At 30.5% G+C, this 22,823-nt stretch overlaps 2 pseudogenes; one reads left to right on the top strand and one right to left on the bottom strand.

The window, feature by feature from the left end:
* Positions 1-4,328: 4,328 nt before the first annotated feature.
* On the top strand, positions 4,329-5,978 carry LOC114176074 (tetrahydroberberine oxidase pseudogene; annotated as a pseudogene).
* Positions 5,979-14,247: 8,269 nt separating this feature from the next.
* Positions 14,248-16,244, bottom strand: LOC114175928 (tetrahydroberberine oxidase pseudogene; annotated as a pseudogene).
* Between the last annotated feature and the right edge of the window lie 6,579 nt (positions 16,245-22,823).

Here is a 22,823-nt window from a genome sequence, read left to right as displayed (position 1 = left end):
AAAAAACTTTCATTAAATCTTACATGTTAGCAACTTGGAGACACAATCACGTTATAGCAACAGAATACTATGAACAATGTTGCTTACTATGAAAAACTAGAAAACAATGTTGCTTACTATGAAAAACTAGAGCCTCGTTTGTTTTGCCGTTTTAGAGATCACATGTTAACAACTATGACAAAACCTTCACAGCATACAAAGAGGAAATCGCATACGCACACACAAATTCATTGACTGTTAACTTTAATTATATAACAATTTGGATGATATCTTCAATTGAACATTTCTCCAGCGATATTTCCAATAATCTATCGTTTACTTTCTATTGTTTTTACAGATGACTTGTAGAATATGAGTTCCACATTGGAGATGTGATTTTACTTTTCTAGAACTTTCCCTCCCTTTTTCTCTCTCTGTGTCTCCTTGTTTGTAACATGTAAAGTTATGATTATCATTAAGAAATAATGAGAATTTTTAGCAATTGTTTTAAAAGTCAATCCTTGTTCACATTATGGATGGTCATTTTATAATGTCTCATGCATAAGTGGTGAAAAAGTGAGGAAATAGTTAGAATATTTATTTTGAGTAACTTGTTATTTATTTATTTATTGATATTTGTTCTTTAATATTGTAATTATTTCTATAAAAATAAAACTATAAACAAAACGAAATCCTTCACAATTCAAACATCCTATTACTATATAGTTCGTTATGTACTTGAAATCAGAAAATATATTCAAATATTAAAACAAAATTGATTATTTTTTCGTACTTCTAATTAAGATGCTTACAATTTTCTCTCTTCTTTGCATGGAAAATATTTTGTTGAAGCCTGCGTTATCTTGTTTTTTCTAAAAAAAAATAAAAATTCTTCACTAATGCCTCCTATCAAACTAATCCTTTCTACTTTCTTTCTTTTGAACAATCTTTCAATGCTTGAATATATTTCATCACCCTTTATTATTTAATTACACATTAAAATGTGATGGGATTGTTTTACCGTTATATATTGTTTCAGTGATTATGAGTGTGTTTTATATCATATGTGATATGAAGGTCTTCATTTAACCATCACAATATTCGTCATTTAATACACGGTTTAAAGTGATATTTTAAAGATGTAAATATTGTCGATTAAAACTTTTGACAATTTTTTTAATTAAATACTTCCTGCACTTGATTTTTTATATCATTTGACACACCACTTCTATTATCTAATGTATGCAATAAATAATAAAATGAAAATTCTTCAAATTCAATGTTTATTCAAAAAAATTAAGACAACAATATAAAATATTTAAGTAAATTATACCTCAATAATTAAAGGAAGAACCAAACCAACAACCATAATAGTAAAATTTGTTGAAACATCTTGTCTACAAGTAATTACATTTGATTTTTATAGTTGCAAGCTCATTTTTCATATGCACATTGTCCTCTATATATGGTGAAAGTGCATTAAATGAAGCAAATTCATACATTCATACAACTTCTTCTAGTAGATTGCTTAAAAGTAAGAGTAGGACAAGCTTTATATGATGGTCATCTAACCTGACCCGGACGCTCTTAATTGGATCATTTGGAGTATATCAAATACAATTTCTAAATATATTTTAGCATTAACTAATCAATTTTTTCCTGCATAAAATTAGAATAATAGTTTAACTAGTAGCTCAGTAGTTTGTAATAGGCTTTGTAATCAGCTAATAGAAGGGTTCAACTATCATTCATTATATTAAATGAAATTCCATTTCAAAATAGTGGGTGGAAGAAAATGGAAAAGGTGTGCATGTTTGATATGAAATGATAGGCCAAAGGATCACGAGTGTACATGTGAGACAGTTTAAATTCCCCACAAGGTCAAAACAAGAGAGCTTATTGGATTTGGAAGATAGAGCAATCTTATCAGAAAGAAGGTTTGGCATATAGGGAGTTTGATGCATTCCAAACTGCACTATTCAACAAGCACCGGGAAAGATTGGCCACCCCTGACAATTATTTCACTGAGCTTATTATAGTTACAGAATTCTATGCAAATGCATTCTCATGGATCAATGGGAGAAAAATTAATTATGACAAGGATACCATCAAGTGATATCTTCACATAAATTTGGAGATGTCAAAGGAAGAAACAACTTAATTTTTCACCATGATGAAGAGGTGATTGTTGACCATATCCATGATGAAGGCTAGGTAGTTTAAGATTTTGAAGCACACATGGTTCTAGGATCCATCATGTGACTTAAAATAACTCAAAGTGAATATCTATTTAGTTGTGATCATTATGATTTGCTTATATTTGTGATATGATACTTTATGTAATAGTTAGAGCATCTTGTGTGAATTAGATATCTAGGAGTAGCCTTGCGTGATCTGCATGACAGTTTTTGTTGAATTATATAAGGGCTGGTATGTGACTTTTGACTTAGCAATTGTTACTTGTTTTGTGACTTGTTTGGGTATTTTTGGTGTGTGATGAATGAATTTTTGATGGATAAGATAATTATAAGAATAGGTGTAAGAGTTTGAATTAATTTGCCATAATACGGTGTCTCAGTAAGAGAAAAGGAGACTCATTTAGCAAGTCTATGGTTGAGTGATATATGATGAGTTAAAATATGAGGTTTCAATGGTAAGCATGATGTTGATTGAATAGAATATGATTTTAAATGTTGAAATACAATGAATACATGAAAGGATGATGATTTTGCGGTAATGGTAAATGTTAAGTTGTAGAGAGGTTGGATTTTTTACCATACAACTATAGGGTTAACTGTTTTATTTTATATATGGATATGTGATATGAATGAGAAGAAAAGAATGAGGTATCAATGGTAATGGTGATGATTTCTTAAGTTTGTTTGAGGCTATGATTGAAAATATATTTGAATTTTGAATTGTATGGATGTGGTCTTTCCTAAGGAGAAATGTCATATTGGATATATCATGTCACAACACAAATTTGTCATTAAGAACCATTTACAATAGCTTTTGGTCGACATTAAATGTGTGTTTTCTTGTAGTGGAAGTTTAGTCATGTATAATTGTTTAATATTGTACGTAACTTTTTGACTTTGATTCAATTGTTATTGGTTAAAATATTTCATTGGTCTACATTTTTTACCAAAATCTCAAATAGGTCTCCATATTTTTTTTAGTCTCAATTAGATCCATATTTTTTAAAATGCATAACAATTAGGTTCATTCTGTTAGTACAACGTTAAGGATGTGTCATGAGTAAACTCCTCCTTTTTTTGAATTTTTTGAATTTTTTTATATATTTTAATTTTAAAAAATTAATTTTTTTAAATTTAAAACAAATTGAAAATTGTTTAGGCTATGTGTCACGTATCAAGTCGGTTTGATGACACACGTCAAATCATTGCCTGAATCTCAATTTTGTCCATATATTTGTTATTTTTATTCTATTTCAGTCTCAATTCTATTTTAAAAATTTTCAATGTCATCACCTCACAATTGACACCTAATTTAAATTTTATAAAATATTATAATGATATTTTATTTAGGGTTATATAAATATCATTATAATATTTATATAAAAGTTAAATTTAGTCTCAATTTGGAGGGAATGAAATTGAATTTTTTTCTAAAATTATGGATTGAAATGGAATTAAAATGACAAATATATGGATCAAATTGAGATTCAGACAATGACTTGACATGTATCATCATATTGACTTGAGACGTGATACAATATTGACTGACCGTGGCATAAATAATTTAAAAAAAAGTTAAAATAATTTTAATTTTTTTTTAAATTTTAACTCTTTTTAAAAGAATATTTTTTTTAAATTAAGAAAATATAAAAAAATATAAGAATACAAAAAAATAAGAGTTGGTACGTAACACATTCTTAACATGATAAACACTGTATTGACGAAATGAATCTAATTGTTATCCATTTTAAAAATAAATATCAATATGATTGATACCGAAAATCAAATATTTTAACCTCATATTTATTCAGAAACGAAAAGGTGACTTAATAGTGGTAATTTTTTATTCAACGTATTTATTAAATTATAAATCACAAAAATGTGTCATGTGACCTTTTAAATATCTTTTAACTATTTTTAATTCTTTATATATAAAAGGAAAATGCCCACAGATAAAATGTTTCTGACATTCGTTGACATTGGTTAAAATAATATCAAAAGCAAGTTTGGCACATGTGTTAATAAACCTAGGATGATACTACACTTATACGGATGTTAACGTTAACATTAACGTTAAACTCCAGAATACTATAAATAAGACACTCCTCATTAAATTGCAGTTATCATGTGAACAACAAACCATCCACAAAAATGAAGTATCTAAGCTCCTATTTTACCTTGGCTACTGCCATTGCTCTTTTATTTTCGTTTGAATCTCCTTCACTAGATATTTCTCAAAAGTTTGTTGAGTGCTTTCACAATCATCCCAACATCACCAACTCAATGTCCAATGTTGTTTACACCAACTCTTCATACTCCTCTATACTAGGCATGTCCATTCGAAATCATAGGTTCTTCAACTCAAGCTCTAAACCCCAAGTCATTGTCACTGCACGAGACTTTTCCTACATTCAAGCCACCATAATCTGCTCCAAACGCCATGGCATGCAGATTCGAACCCGAAGTGGAGGCCATGATTACGAGGGTCTCTCGTACGTTGCCGGGGTTCCCTTTGTCATCCTTGACCTCTTATACCTTCACATATCGAAGTTGATGTAGACAACCGATCTGCATGGGTTGAAGCTGGGGCAACCATAGGTGAACTCTACTACAGGATTTACGAGAAAAGCAAAACACTAGGGTTCCCAGCTGGTGTGTGCGCCACTGTGGGCACTGGTGGCCTCTTCAGTGGAGGTGGCTATGGGTTCTTGATGCGTAAGTACGGTCTTGCCTCAGATAATATCATAGATGCTAAAATAATAGACGTAAATGGTAATATTCTTGAGAAAAAAGACATGGGTGAGGATTTGTTTTGGGCCATCAGAGGAGGTGGGGGAGCAAGCTTTGGGGTCATCGTGGCTTGGAAGATAAAACTAGTTCCGATTCCATCAACTGTCACAGTGTTCAATGTTACAAGGACATTGGCAGAAAATGAAACCGATATTATTCAAAAGTGGCAGCTTGTGGCGAATAAACTGGACGACCGTATATACCTTAGGATGGACTTGGCAAGGGCAAATCCAAGTGAACATGGAAAGCTAACAATACAAGCCAATTTTGTGTCCATTTTTCTGGGAGGTGCAAAAGAATTTATTCATTTGATTCAAACGAGCTTCCCAGAGTTGGGTTTGGACAGAAAGGACTGTACTGGACTAGTTGGATTGGTTCAGCTGTATTCACGAATGCTCTGTTGATGGGAACTTCAGGCCATGAAACCCCTGAAGTCTTGCTGAACAGAACTCGATTTCCCCCTGGGAAATACAAAGGAAAATCTGATTATGTGAACAAACCCATTCCTCTTGATGCATTACGAGGGTTAATGCGCTTCCTTCATGACGATGGCATTGAAAATGGTCAGCTTCAATTCGCCCCTTATGGAGGCATAATGGATAACATTTCGGAATCTGAAACTCCATTCCCATACAGATCTGGATACATATTTCATATTCACTATATTGCCATTTGGCAAGAGGAAGGCGACGAGACTGCACAAAGACACATGAATTGGACTAGAAGATTGTATGAATATATGAAACCTTATGTTTCAAAGTTTCCAAGAGCTGCATATCTGAATTACAGAGACCTTGACATTGGAGTGAATAACAATGGCTACACCAGCTACGACCAAGCCAGCATTTGGGGTCTCAAGTATTTCCGTAACAATTTCAGGAGATTGGTAGAAGTGAAGACCAAGGTTGATCCTCATAACTTTTTTAGAAACGAACAAAGCATTCCTACACTGTCCTAAGGAGGAAATTATTATCAGGAAACCATTTAGCATCTACAATTCAAATCAAATAAATGGTGAATGTTTTTAATTCATGTTTTCAATTGTAAACCATCTGGTACCCTTCAATTGAAATAAAATAAAATAAATGTTGTATTTATATTTTTAGAGTAATTCAAATATTTATAACTACACAAAAAAAAAAATTCATACATAATTACCCAGGGAATAAAATTGGTGCGCAAATTTAGTTACCTACATATATCTTTTGATTTTTTTTATTATTAATAGAAAAAATGAGCAAAACAGAATCTATTGATAAAATAAATTAATCCATGAGTAAAATAAAAAATAAAACAAATTACATTAAAATAACAAAAGTGAATACATGGTTGCAATAATCCTTAGAGGTGCTTGGAGCTCTCAATCATTTCACACCAACCCGTACCGGTATGTAGAGATGGCAAATAAATTCGTCCCTGTGGATATTGTCCGAACTCGTCCCTGTTTAGACGGAAAATCTCCGCATTGACTGGGTATGGGTATGGATATGGGGAATCCCCGACTTTTTCAATTGGATATGGGGATGGGTATGAGAATGTACATATCCCCGCTATAATATCCGTCCCCGTTTAAATTATTGAAATATTCTCAATTAATTAAGTAACCATATATATATATATATGTATATATTATTTTTTATTTCTTCTAATTATTTGATTTGTAATGAAACTCATTCGCATCTCAATTATATTTTTATCTTATCATAACCTTTATGTAATTATGTTAAAATAATGTATGTGAATTAAAAATAGATAAATTATGTCTCACATTTGAATCTTTTTATTGTTTTTTAATATTTTTATTTATTGTATATTTTCCTTTCACATGAGAATGTTTAATACTCTCAATTTAAGTATTTAATAACACAAACCTTTCGTTTACTAGGTAATATAAAAAAAAAATCCTTTACTTATTATTATTATTAATAGTTTTTGTTTCATTTGAATAACTATTTTGTTTCACTAAAATAACTTTTGTTATTTCTCAACCACTGGGTATATATGTTATTTGAAAAGTTTTCTTAGATCTCTAAGATATTTTTCAACTTATCGTACCCTTAATTATACATTTATTTTTCTTTGTACGATTTCTTTCAATAGTCTCTCAAATTGTTTGTAAACATTTGTTAATTTTTTAATATTTTTATTTCTTGTTTATTTTCATTATGTAAAATACTATTTCGATATATTTTATCTAATTATTTTTTATTTTATAACTCATTATTAATCATACTGTAATTTTTTCACTATAATTGTATAAATAATTTTTATTTACTACAATATAAAAATTTAATGTAATTGTCATGAATATTTTTTTATCACCATCTAACATAATTGAAGTTCAAAAAATACAAGATCTATGTTAAAAATTTATTATTAGGTATAATTACTGATTTGGTATCCCAACTTTTTCGTTAAGTTCAATTTGGTACCCAAACTTTTGGTTTGTTCAGTTTAGTACCCAATTTTCTAAAGAGATTCAATTTGGTCCTCTCCGTTAAGTTAGAGTTAACACTGTGTCCGTACAGGACACGTGTCAAACCATGAAACTTTTATTTTTATTTTTTTAAAATATTTTTTTTTCAAAAAAATTTAAAACTGTCACATGTCAGTTTATCATCGTGCCACGTGGCAGCTTACAATCATGACACGTGGCAGTGGTAATAGTTGTTTTCAATTTAGTACCCCAATTTTTTAAAATGATCTAATTTTGTCCTTTCCAATTTGAGACCAAATTAGTAACAAAGTTTAATTATAACTTATATATACATGTTAAAATAATTGTTTTGAATTTATACATCAAATCATTACACTTAAATATTCAAATTATTTTATTTTTTACATGTGTTAAAAATTAAAAAGGTTAAAATGTAAAAAATAAAATAATTTAAGTATTTAGGTAAAATGATTTGATGTATATATTAGAAAAAGTTATTGTAACATGTATATATAGGTTGTAATTAAGCTTATTTACTAATTTGGTCTCAAAAGAGAGAGAGCACGAAATTGGATCATTTTAAAAAATTGGGTACTAAATTGAACCAAAAATTTAAATTGGGATACTAAATTGAAAACAACTATTACACTGCCACGTGTCATGATTGTAAGCTGCCACGTGGCACGATGATAAACCGACACGTGGCAGGTTTAAATTTTTTTTTTAAAAAAAACTTTTTTGAAAAAAAAAATATTTTTAAAAAAAAATTAAAATTCCATGGCTTGACACGTGTCCGTACAGGACACGGTGTTAACTCCAACTTAACGGAGAGGATCAAATTGAATCTCTTTAGAAAATTGGGGTACTAAATTGAACAAACTAAAAGTATGGGTACCAAATTGAACTTAACGAAAAAATTGGGGTACCAAATCAGTAATTATACCTTATTATTATGATTATTATTTGTTCTTTGTATCATTTTGATAAAGTAATGTATTATAACTTTGATTAGTGTATAAAAAAGAGATTCATTAGAATTTAAAATATTGAAGTAAACAAACATTTAAAATATATTTTAATTTGAATATTTGTTTTCCTTTTATATTTTTTAAAAAAATATTTTTAAATTTTATCAACTAGGTTTCATTAATGTTTGCAAATGTAATAAATGTGTTGGTTCTCATGAAATTTTATTTTGTATTATAATCTAAAATGTAAATAATTATAATTTATTTTAAACTTTTATTATGATTATTATTTGTTCTTTGTATCATTTTGATCAAATGATGTATTATAACTTTTATTAGTGTATAAAAAAGAGATTCATTATAATTTAAAAGATTGAAGTAAACAAACATTTAAAATATATTTTAATTTGAATATTTGTTTTTCTTTTATATTTTTTAAAAAATAATTCTAAATTTTATCAACTAGGTTTCATTAATGTTTGTAAATTTAATAAATGTATTGGTTCTCATAAAATTTTATTTGGTATTATAATCTAAAATGTAAACAATTATAATTTATTTTAAATTTTTATTATGATTATTATTTGTTCTTTGTATCATTTTGATCAAATGATGTATTATAACTTTTATTAGTGTATAAAAAAGAGATTTATTATAATTTAAAAGATTGAAGTAAACAACCATTTAAAATATATTTTAATTTGAATATTTGTTTTTCTTTTATATTTTTTAAAAAATATTTTAAATTTTATCAACTATGTTTCATTAATATTTGCAAATTTAATAATTGTTTTGGTTCTCATGAAATTTTATTTGGTATTATAATCTAAAATGTAAACAATTATAATTTATTTTAAAGTATTTGATATCGAAGAAACTACCATCCTTCTAGTATTGAATATTTGATAATATTATGTTTTCTTTATCATAATTTTTTATTATTTTATAAATATTAATTAAAATTAATATTGAAGTAGTAAGAAAATGAGTATGGGTATGAGTACGATATTATACCCGTTATCCGGTGGAGATGGGATGAGACAAGAGTTTTATACCCGTTGGGTTTAGATATGGGGATGGGGATATTTTTTTTTACAGAAATGAATATGGGATAGCAAAACTCGTACCCGCCCGTGTCATCCCAACTGGTCTGTTGATTTTTCCGACCTTTGCCCCCAATAAGTAAGCGTTGGTAGGGTTTTTACTTTTCTAAGGCCAAGGTTTGGAAATAACCACATCTTGCAGCAGAGATGGAACAATATTTGACTTAACCAATATTATACGTAGTATTACATGTAATATTGACATATGGGAATACATTTTAGTGGTTCACCGAGTTATCTGAGTCATAACATTTTGCGGTGTTGTAGTATATGTTTTGTTTATTGGTATGCAACTAATAAAACACATATTTTTTTAAATTTTATTTTGCAATTTTTTTATAAAAAATATTTATAAATTTTGTAATAAAAAATAATGGCTTAAATACCTTTTTGGTCCTCATTTTCGTAGTGCTTGTTGCAGATGGTCCTTATTTTGACAGAATGTTTAAAATGGTCATGATTTTCACCAAATGTTTAAAATGGTCCTCATTTTCGCAATTCGTGTTTTATTTGGTCCTTTTCTGTAACGCCATTTAAATCATTAACGGAGCATTGTACAGGTGGCACAGTTTGTATTAGGGTGTGCTACGTGTACTGCATAGGTGTGGTAATTAGATATTTGGGGATAAATAAGTGAGCTAGAGTTTTGGTAAGGAATGTTTGGGCAGTTGGTGAGTTTTGACAATCTTGTTTCTCCATTCTCAATTGGTGTTGATGTAATTTTCTTCTTTCTGCAATCCAATTATATAGATATGTTACGGTCCCAAACTTCTTCCTTTACCTCTGGTTGTAATCGTTGGAGGCAACCGTATTGTATCACTTCGTGCACTGTTGGTGGTTCAACGAGAAATAGATTAACCCCGATTTGTAGCTGTAGAGAGATGGCAGCCGTGAGGATGACAAGAACTCCAAAAAATATTGATAGAAAATTTTAGGTACAATTTGTTTTTATTTTTGTGGTAATAATAAATTAGTTTTAATTTTTGGTTTATTGATTTACAGAGTGGTGGTTCCAATAATGTGGGCTGCAACTTTTTCAAATGGTGGTTTTGATGAAAAGGATGTCATCATCATGACACAAATGAGGCAGATTAATGATTTGGAGAAGTCATTGAAGGTTGCTGAGAAGAGACTGCAATTAGTAATAGGGTTTACTTGTTATTGTATTATTCGTACTGTTATTGTGTGTAATCTTTTAAAGTCCAATATGTTTTGTACTATTATTAAATGAAGAAATGAATTAGTTTGATTATGTTGATATTAGTCTCAACATGTTCAAAATGACATCTTAATCTGAGCATTGAAGTAAGTAATATTGATCTAAGCTTGGGAAAAATTAAATTGATCTAAGTCTGGGAGAAGTTAAATTCATAACATTAATTCATCCTCATCAAAATGCACTACATTAATGTTTGGCAAAAGTGAAATTGAACGAAGTTTAAGAAAAGTAAAAATGCAGTACATCAATAATGAATTCTACATCAGAAATTCCAAAAAATAACTAAGATGGTTGTAGCTGCTATCATAGCCTCCTCCTAATCTGTAATTTCATCCTAAACTGTTGAGATGGTTCTTCTGGTGTTGGTAGTGGTGCTGCAAGGAAGAAGACTGAGACCGTAACATACCTATATAGTGGGATTACAGGAAGAAGAAGATTGCAGCAACACCAATTGGGAATGGAGGAACAAGATTGCCAAAACTCACCAACTGCCCAAACATTCCTTACCAAAACCCTAGCTCACTTATTTATCCCCAAATATCTAATTACCACACCTGTATAGTACACGTAACACACCCTAATACAAACTGTGCCACCTGTACAATGCTCCGTTAATGATTTAAACGGCGTTACAAAAAAGGACCAAATAAAACACGAATAAAATGAGAACCATTTTAAACATTCGGTCAAAATAAAGACCATTTTAAACATTATGTCAAAATGAGGATCATCCGCAACAAACACTACGAAAATGAGGACCAAAAAGGTATTAAGCCAAAAATAATTTATAAAAAATTGTAATCAATTATTTTAGAAAATATTTTATACAAAACATTTTCACATAAAATTTTAGAAAAAATACTCGTGAATATTATAATTTTGATATCAAACAACCCAAGCAAGAGTCGATCATAAATTACCTCAATGGTTTTTCCTATGTGACAATCTAGGTACAACGACCTACAAAGAGATGTTTGTAGATATTTTTGTGAAAGGGTTGCAAGTTAATTTGGTCTTTTAGCAACCACCGTCAAGTTAGCTATTTAATTTAACAATTATCAATTTGGTTCTTGGCATTTAGGGACGAAACCACTGATTTTGGATGTTTGCATATTTCATTAAGGAAAATTGTACAATGAAAGGTTAACAATGCAGGGATGGGTGGAGTAGTAACCAAAGACGTTGATTTATTGCCTTCTGTTCTCCTCAACCGTGGGGTGAGTATCTAGGCCTTTTCTGAATGCTAGTTAATAGACCTGGAAAGTTGCACACTTGACCATAAAGATTTTATACTATTCTAAGCTCTTTGAACTTGATAACACAGTGAAAACTTTTATCAATTCTGGTTTGGAGCTTAGGCATTTCAGCAATGTTTAATTTGTCAACTTAAATTATCCTGCTTAGCTTGATAGCATTCAGAATGTCGGAATTTTACCTTTTATGTTAAATTGATGGTACATGAGAAATGTAGCTGTTAGAAAGGTTGTGATTATTTTATTTTGGATAAAAAAAACATTATCAAATATCAAGGGTTTGAAAAACTTTCTTGAAAAGCTTTCTTGATAGAGTGTTGTCAATATTCCTGAGGATGTATCAGAAGAAGATGAAACAGCTGACGAATGCTTGCAAATAAATTACTGCCACTAAAATAAGTGTAGAATCCCTCATGTCCTCCAATTATCCATTCAACAAGAATTGTGAATGTGGGGAAAGGTCTCGGAAAGTTGTGATGTATATAGCTTTATAATTTTGGTGTTGGAACTTGTGAGTGGAAGAAAGCCCATAGAGAAGCTCTTTCGTGGGCTTAAGAGAACAATAAATGAGTGGGTCAAGCCTTTATTTAGTAAAGGAAAGTTCAAGGAGATGGTTGATTCAAAACTAAGAAGAAACTTTGTGAAAGAAGAAATCAATGTGTTTGCTCCTTGGTTGCAGAGTCGGCCTGAGAAACGACCCAACAAGCAAGTGATTAACCTTCTTAAAGGACAAGAATACGAAGTGGTGGAAGCAAAATATTTTAAAATTGCAACTCAATTGGACAGCTAGGGAAGAAAATCTTATCCAAACAGTCCGAAAGGTCAGAACATGGAAACGCATGTTCCTAGCCTTCTTCAAGTTCCACATCTCTCAATGCGTTTTCGAAGCCTTTACAGGCTTCCATTTGCATGGATGAAGTGCAAGGTTTTGTGAGCTACATGGATTGGCCATGACATACTCCTTAGTTGACTCTCCAATTAGGTTTTTGACCACCTAATGGAGAGGGCTAAGGATCACTTTCTATTTTAAGGCCTAGCTCATCCTAAGTCCCACGTTGGCTAACTACTGCTTCACTTTATAATGCTTGCTTATTTATGTGATGGTATGGCCGTTTGAAGAAAGGTCTTGGATGTACCCCATCTCCTCAGTGAAGACTCCTTGAAGAACTACTTGTACTTTTTACAAAAGAAAATTTATAGCTATACATGCATCTATGATAGAAAATTACTCTATTCATCTTCTTCTTAGCGAATCTACGATAACCATCATTCAATAAGTCATTTTATTAAAACACAAGCATATTTAAAGAAAAGAACAAATGTTACATTTGTTTGCATTTTGCTGAAGGATTCATGGATGAGTCTTTCTTCTGGTTAAAACATCCTTAATTTCTTCATTGCTTTCCTTAGTTTGTTATTGTTATTTTAGTCGTTACTCTGCTTCATTTTCATTTTCATCATTGTTTAATCTGTTTTCCCCTGTTCCGTGTTCTGAATTCAAGTTGAATCAGTAGTATTTTCTTTTGTTGTTCTGCATTGAATATTCTCTGTTTTTGTTCCTTTTTATGTCTTTGGATTTCATTTCGTTTAATGCTTTGGACCTTACTTGTCTTGCTCTTTTTTGTTTTAAATCATCTGATGTTTTTCTGTTCTAACTCCTCTAATGTTTTACAATTTTATGTCATCTAATGTTGGAGTCATTTACTCTGATACTTCTTCATATCGTCACCTAGTGTTTGTTCTTCTAGCCCTTACTTTTCAAGTTGAGTCGTCTAATGTCTGTTTGAGTAGTCTATTGCTTTGGCCTTTATTTCTTTGAGCTATTTCGTCTAGTTTTTTGTGTCGTCTAATGCATTCATTTTACATTTTACATTTTCAGTTAACATTCTTCCTGTCACATAATTCTCTTTTTCCTTCCATTGCGCTTATTGATTTCTAACTTCCGGCTTTCATCATTTTCATTTGTTTACGCTTTTAAAATCCCCCAATCTTTCTTTGAACTAAATCAAAAACTTCAATAGGTTTGTGTGTTCCTTGAAGTGATCTGAGATGGCCTCTATACTATATTAATTTAGGGGGAAACTCAAAAAACCAAAGACGATAATCAATTCTTCAAGAATCATAAAACTGAAAAGACAATTGAGACATTGCACGATTGATTACGTGGGGTGAGAGAAGAAGGTGGGCATGGTTTATGACGATGTATTATGGTTGTTTGGAACAGAGGCGTTGCCTGATTGCAACAAAAATATATAGAGAGTAATTATTTTTAATCAGAGGGTGTGTGAGTGAGAGACATCTGACAGGTAGTAATTTGCTTGCAAAAAGAAACAAGGAAGACATATACTATCACACTCAAATGTGTACTGTCTTTACATTAATATCACTTTTTCTTTTTCCCCATCTTAACTACTCTTAATATCATTTTCCATTTTAAAGTCGCGCTTCTGACAAGAACTTACCAATATAAATAACTTTTTAAAAAATTACCTAATTTTGTAAATTCTCCATAAATCTGCACCATTCTTGTAAATAAACCGACAAGAGAAGGTATGCTTTGTTCGTTTCTGAAGAAGTTTCGAGGGTCAACTCTGGTCTTCACGCGTGCCAATCTATTAAAATTGTTACCGAAATACTTAGTACCCCAAATGCTGGCTTGGCTGAAGCTTGTGTAACCATTGTTGTTAATCCCAATGTCAAGGTCTCTATAATTCAGATATGCACTTCTTGGAGACTTTGAAACATAAGGCTCCGTATAATTGTACATTCTTCTAATCCAGTTGAGGTGCCTCTGTTCTGCCGCATCCCCTTTTTCTTGCCAATTCACCCCGTACTGAATGTGGAATATGTAGCCAGATCTGTGTGGAATTGGAGTTTCCGATTCTGAAATCTCATCCATCCTGCCTCCATAAGGAGTGAATTGAACGTAACCATGTTCAGCCTCATCTTCATAAAAAAAAGGCCATAATCCTTCTAACCCAACGTCTGGAATGGGATCTCTCACATAATCAGATTTTGCTTTGAAAAACGACAAACCGTTTAGCTGTGTTCTGTTCAGCAAAACATCGGTGGATTCACCGTTTGTGAATCCAGCCATGAAGAGAATTGATTCTATCCAACTCATCTCAATGCACTCTTCTCTCAACAAACCCAACTCTGGAAGCCTCTTTTGCACCAAGGGAATGAGGTCATCTGCAGGTCCCAGATACAAGGATTCAAACTGCGCTTGTACAGTTAGATTCCCATTTTTACTTGAATTTAACCTCCAAAAGTTGATCCTAATGGTTAGGTTCTTGTTAAGATTGTTTGCCACACGTTGCCACTTATGAATAATCCCCGTCGCATTTTCTTCCAACGTCCTTGCAACTTGGAACACTGTGACAGTAGATGGAACTGAAACCAGTCTTATCTTCCAAGCTACGATGACTCCAAAGCTTGCTCCACCACCACCTCTAATGGCCCAAAATAGATCCTCGCCCATTGTTTCTTTATCAAGGAGATTACCATTGACATCAACAATAAGAGCATCAATTACATTATCAGCAGAAAGACCGTATTTTCGCATCAAGAATCCATAGCCACCACCGCTTAAGTGGCCACCAACGCCCACAGTGGGGCAGATACCTGCTGGGAACGCTAGTGTATTACTTCTCTGACTAATCCTGTAGTAAAGTTCACCGACGGTCGCCCCAGCCTGAACCCATACAGTGCTGTTTTCTACGTCAACTTCGATTCCTCGAAGGTTTATGAGGTCAACGACGACAAATGGAACCTCAGCAACGTAGGAGAGACCCTCGTAATCATGACCTCCGCTTCGGATTCGAATCTGCAGGCCATGGCGTTGGGAGCAGATTATGGTGGCTTGAATGTGGGAAACGTCCAGTGGAGTCACAATGACAACTGGTTTTGAGGTTGCGTTGAAGAACCTAAGATTTTGAATTGAAACATCTAGGACAGAGGAGTATAAAGAGTTGGTTTGGGTGTAAACAACACTGGAGATTGAGTTGGTGACATAGGGATAATTGTAAAGGCATTGAACAAACTTTTCGTGAGAATCTGCTGAAGAAGGATCAAATGAAAATAAAAGAACAATGGTAGTAGCGAAAGTAAAATAGGAGCTTAGATACTTCATTTCTGTGAATGGTTTGTTGTTGACATGAGAAAGAGTAAAGTGGAGGCTTGAGTTTTATTTTGACATCACCTCTCGTGTCGGTCGAATTCTCTGCTTTTCTGTTTCGCTTAAAACAAAAGTGCAAGGATACCTCGAGTCCCGTAAAGAAAATTCGTGCCGTTTTTAAAAATCTAGACACAGTACGTTTATAGTTATATCTATCATTTTATATAGTTCACAAAATAAAATAAGTACTGTGATTTTATATCGCTTAAAATAAGTACATTTATAGTTATATCTATGATTTTATATTCGAAAATGATTTTTCTGATATATATTTTGTTGATATAATTGATAAATTATTAAACAGCTTAATTTTTTTTTCTTTTTTATGAAATTTATAAAAATAAAATAATAAAATTTTAGAATTTTTTTATCAAAAATATTTGTTTATAAACATTTGTTAAATAAAATTTTCTCAAAATATCATTTCTTTCCGTAGATATATGGGTTGAATGTTAGATCCGGGATTAGTTTAGAAGGAAAAATAGTACTTTAACACAACTTTTGAAAGCATATTCATCTGACACAAACTTTTAATAACATTATACTCAATACTTTAATTTATATTTTAATTTAATATAGTATTATTAAGAGCTTCTGTCAAATAAATGACAGCAGTGATGGATTTTTAGACGTGATGTCTCATTCAAGATGGTTAATAGAATCTTTTAGTGGATCAAGGTTTAACACAAACGACAATGCAAATTCATAACAGGGGTTAGGGGATTGGGTCACGATTGATTGATATCAGGGGTTGTTCAATGCTTACTTTTTTTATTTACAATATTTTAACTTCAAATATTAATATATATATATATTATTAAAATGTGAGTGGATATAGTTTTATTTATAGTTTTCCTACCTTTTAATAGCTGTCGGTAGGTAATCAAGATCCTTATGGAAGAAAAAGTTGTTTGCACGTTATGTTGAATGCATTTTTTATTTTATTTACGATATTTAAAACTTGACAGTATATTTTTATGAGAACCTCTTTCTTCATTTAAATAACAAACGTTACATTAATGAAACTTTTCTAATTACATGAATTTTATAAATTAACGATTATCATTAAATCATAATTATTTTATGGCTTAAATACCTTTTTAGTCCTCATTTTCGTAGTGTTTGTTGCGGATGATCCTCATTTTGACAGAATGTTTAAGATGGTCCTCATTTATACCGAATGTTTAAAATGGTTCTCATTTTCGTAATTCGTGTTTTATTAACGAAACATTGTACAGGTGGCACAGGTAGTAGGGTGTGTTACATGTATTGTATAGGTGTGGTAATTAACATTAATTTTTCAATTTAGGAGAAATTTTGCAATTAAGAAAATTTCTTCATCTTCGTCTTTCTTAAGCTCGGATTTGCAGAGGAAGCAGCTAATACTTGTCATTTCATCATTGGACTGCAGTTGCTCTCTTTATTTCAATTTTATAGATTGGACTTTAAAAGATTACACACAATAACGTGAACCCTATTACTAATTACAACCTCTTCTCAACAACCTTCAATGACTTCTCCAAATCATTAATCTGCCTCATTTGTGTCATGATGATGACATCCTTTTCATCAACAACACCATTTGAAAACATTGCAACTCACATTATTGGAACCACCACTCTGTAAATCAATAAACCAATTTATTATTAACACAAAAATAAAAACAAATTGTACCCAAAATTTTCTACCAATATTCTTTGGAGTTCTTGTCATCCTCAAAGTTGTCATCTCTCTGCAACTACAAATCTGGGTTAATCCATTTCTCGTTGAACCACCAACAGTGCACGAAGTGATACAACACAATTGCCTCCCAACGATTACAACCAGAGGTAAAGGAAGAAGATTGGGACCATAACATACCTATATAATAGGATTGCAGGAAGAAGAAGATTAACTGGAAAATTGAAATGAAGAGCGCAAATGCAATCCAATGATGAAATGGCAAGTATTAGTTGCTTCCTCTGCAAATAATTCGAGCTTAAGAAAGACGAAAATGAAGAAATTTTCTTAATTGCAAAATTTCCCATAAATTGAGAAATTAACGTTAATTAGTCATATGTAAAGTATACGTAATACACTCTAATACAAATGTGCCACATGTACACTGCTTCATTAATGATTTAAATGGCGTTACAGTAAAGGACTAAATAAAACACGAATTGCGAAAATGAGGACCATTTTAAACATTCTGTCAAAATGAGGACCATCCGCAACAAACAGAAAATGAGAACCAAAAAGGTATTTAAGCCTTATTTTATTTTCTACCAAAATTCGAAATACTATAATCAGATCATAAGTATTTTTAAGATTGTAAATAAAATGGTGGAGAAGAAAAATCACATTATATATTTTTGTGATTTAGAATTTAATAAATACATTGAATAAAACATTACCAGCAATAAATCCCCTTTTGGGAGCGCGAAATTGGTTTTGGAACGTGTTCGGTTTCACTGATACGAAAGGATATGGGAGTGAAGATTTGAGAGATGGATGTATCATTTCATCCACGATAGAAAGGAGAGATAAGTGAGTATAATCAGAGTATAATGAGTACTTTACCAAATTATCCTTCGATTTTTGCCAATCCATGTGCGTTTGGGGTGTGATGGTCGACGAAAAGGGTGGTCGACGAAAAGGGTAACCGTGGTTGAGTTATGGTGTTGCAGTGGTGTTGTGAGAGGTGTTGTGGTGCTGTGTGTTGGGACTGGCACCGGTGTTGTATGTTATAGAGGGGATGCACTAGTGTTGTGTGTTATAGAAGGTGATGGCACCGGTTACGTAACCGGTGCCTTGGTTTCTGAATGAGTGACACTGGTTACCACACCGGTGTAATGGTTTTATTTTATTTTTTAATTGTTTTTTACTTTTTTTACTTTTTTTTACTTTTTTTTATTTTTTTTACTTTTTTTTACTTTTTTTAATTGTTTTTAACTTTTTTAAAACTTTTTTAAAACTTTATATAAATTTTGTTTAAAATTTAATTGTTTAATTTTCTTTTAAAATTTAATTGTATAATTTTTTTTACATTCATAAAAATTTAATTTTTTTTATTTTAAAATTTTATATAATTGTAATATTTTTTTAATTTGTAATAATGAATTATAATTATTTTTATAACATCAAATTACAAAATCATTCTCTTTTTCCATCAAGGATATTTTGGTAACTTTTTAATTCATCTATTTTTACACTTTATTTTATCTATCACATCAATCAAATCTTTCACTAACTTTTATAAAATTTATCTCCAAATTCACTCATTTTAGTCTCTAAATCCAGTCAAAAAAATACAAAAATCCATTCACCAAAATCTATACAAATTTATCTTCGTACTCTCCCTCATATTCATCACCCCAAAGACACTTAAAAGATAGTAACATAAATTTGTTGCAAGATATAAATATATTTTTGTAAAAATAGGCCGTGCAGGTCAACTAAGATGAAGTAATATATTTTAATTAGTAATCTCAAAAATTACTTTATGTGAAAGATATATATTGTTTATATGGAGAGAATTATCATATTATACAATTATTACACTCTTGTTGATGTCAAAATCAATAATAAATAAATACGTTAATAATTAAATGTTTATTTGTATATTTAAATTATATATATATATATATATATATAAGGTTTTAAATAATTTTATCAATACAAAATTTTATAAACATCTATAATAATATATGAAATGGATATCCTCTTTTGTATTCATATTTGATTATTTCATTTTTATTCTTAATTATTATTTAAAATTATTATTTATAAATAATTTATTTTTAGTCATTTCATTTTAAAAATCATCCAATTATTTTAAACAAAAAATTTATATATATATTTTATTTTTTTAATTTTATATTTAATAACTATTTTAATTATTAATTATATATTTTTTATTAATTTAACTTATACAAATTAAAAAATACGAAAATACATGCGGAACTGTCTGTATTTTCGATAATAATAATAAAAGAGAAGAATTTCCGGTAGACATATTCACGTGTTTAAACTAGAGTCAAAGAGATTGTAGCTGGCATATCTTGCGTTTTGCGTCAAGTCAAAAAATGTGTTTGAATTATATAGCAGTTTATACAAATTATTGGTGTATTGACATTCACTCTCACTTACGTTTAAACGAGAGCCAAGAAGAATGTAGCTGGCATATCTTTAATGATGTCTAACATTTAATTAATAAATTTAACTAATTATATTAATTTAGTTTTAACAAATAATATGGGTTGACATATACTTTATTAGGGCAATCAACTATTTTAAAATTTAATTTAATTATTTGTGATAGTTTTAAATATTGGTTGTAAATATAATTGATCAGTATATAAAATAATCAGTTTGTTATTAGGTCGACGGGTTAAGGAACTTTTAAGTGTGTAACCAGTAACGAATCTTCGGTCAATATTATGTGGGTGTCAAAATTTTGATGAAATTACTTTTTTGAATATTTTTTCTTTTAAAAAATATTAAGTTGGTCATCTAGAATTTTTTTAGTTTCAATTTGGTTTTGATTTTTTAAAAATTAATGCAATTTGATTTTTTTTATTAAATTTCTTGAAGTAGAACAAGAATTTTTCATCAAAACTAACATTAGGATTATGTCAATACACCAATAAAGCAAATTATCCTTATTTACTACTTCAATTTTGATGAAAAATCCTTAATTCGATTTAAGAAATTAAAGAAAAAAAAGATAAAATTGCATCATTTTTTCAAGATCGTGACCAAATTGAGACTAAGAAGACTGAAGTACATTTTTGAACAAAAATAGAAGCCTAAAGAGTAGTTTCAAAATTTTTATATAAATTAGTAAAAAAATTATATTTACTTCTTTTATAATAATAAAAAATAATAAAATAATAATTATGTTATTATTATAATTATAAAATTAAATATAAATATTTTTTATAATTTTATTATAATTAATTTCCATTTATAATGATTAAGTTTAAAATAGTAATCAAATAAAAGATAGTTAAATCAAATCAATAATATTTTAAAAGAAAATATTAATAAAATAATTATTTTTATTTAAAAAATATTTAAAAGGTAAAATTAAAAAATAAATATGAAAAAAAAATCATTTCCTTATATATATATAGATATAAATGTATACAAGAATTCAATGTTTTACATCTAATCTCAACAAATAGAAATTGCTCTCCATGGTAGAGAACCTAGGGTTTTACAAAATTGAAGAATATGGAAGAAATTGGAACCATAAAGTAGAAACAATCCCTCTCCCAAGGTTCTTGAATACTGCTCCATGCTCCACTTGCGCCTCCCATTCGCATCTCCGCCTCCAATTTTGTAGCCCATCATCCTCTCAAACCCAAAAGGGGTAAAACCTCCATGGATGAAGAAGGAGACCCAAGAAAGAGAAGGGAGAGTTTCCCAACACTCCTAATAGCCTACAAGAGTCTCTCCCAAGCACCCAAGGTGTTTCTATTCGTGAAAAAAGAGGAATCCCCTAATACTCTCGTAGAAACATGATTAAATAACCATATTCGCGTATTGGGGTCGATATTCTCGTCCAGCGGCTTCACACTCGCCCATTGAGGCCTAAAATCGACGTTCTCGGACATGTAACTCGCTGGGCGAGCCATATTTTTGCCCAACGACTTATATATTGCAGTTCTTGTCTGTCATTTTCACCCAACGAGCTACCATCTCGCCCAGCGAGTGACCCTGGCGCCCAATGGTCATTTTTTGGCCTTCCAAGGTTGGTCCAAGGTCGTATATACATATAGGCGAGTCCTTTCTCGATGTTTGCAGTGCTGGACTTGATCTTGGTGCCCCTTGACATGTGTATTTGTGTAAAAGTCAATCTTTCATGTCCAATCATGCTTCCTTGAGTTTCAGCTTATTTTCCTCCACCAGAATTGCTTCCTATTGTTTTATTTCACACACTCATAATAGAGATTAGAAGTAAAAAAGCATAAAACAACTAAAATACGAAACAATGTAAAAACAACATAAACTAGAGGATTAAACAAGATAAAAGTTATGTAGGAGTTGATTTTATTCACAAAACTTAACATCAATAAAAGGTAGAAAACATGCTTGTATCTAGGAATAAAACTTGGTTCATTAGTAATCCTAGATTCTTAAAACTAATGCATGATTTCACTTGTTGATGATTTAAGGAATTGAAACTTGATGAGTGATCATAGGCTCAAAGGCTCTAAGAATAAGATTTGAGTATTCTTGTGAATTGATTTTAATATGAATATGGAATTGGGATAATTTAGAATGCATGAGAATGAAATGGTTGAAGTCTAATCTTGACAAATTGTAAATACACTATGTTAATTTCTTGTTGCACACCAACTGTATCATAAAATACAAAAACAATTTTCATTTTGTTTGTGTGAACTTTGTCTCTAATTGAGTCGTGAATTGTGAGAGTTGTCATGTGTTGCACAAGTCCCTTGGGAAAAAACGATAAAATACTTATTACTTATTATGTGCGACCGGTGCACTTGCCATATTGGTTTTTCACTAACAGATGTTATCTTAGTTGTTGTCATTAAATGTTAGTGTACATGGGTATCATGGGTATTTATCGACCCCATCTCACTTACATAGAATGTTCTAGATTTTTACTCATGTAGAATGCTCTTGATTTTTTTTCCTTCTATTTTAAGCCTTTCTACAATATTCTAGATTTTTCATTAAATTTCTATA

The sequence above is a fragment of the Vigna unguiculata genome, chromosome 3 (assembly GCF_037176805.1).
Source record: "Vigna unguiculata cultivar grain cowpea cultivar isolate G323 ecotype 2 chromosome 3, ASM3717680v1, whole genome shotgun sequence".
NCBI classification, from domain to species: Eukaryota; Viridiplantae; Streptophyta; class Magnoliopsida; order Fabales; family Fabaceae; genus Vigna; species Vigna unguiculata.
This window is presented reverse-complemented; position numbering and strand designations above follow the sequence as displayed.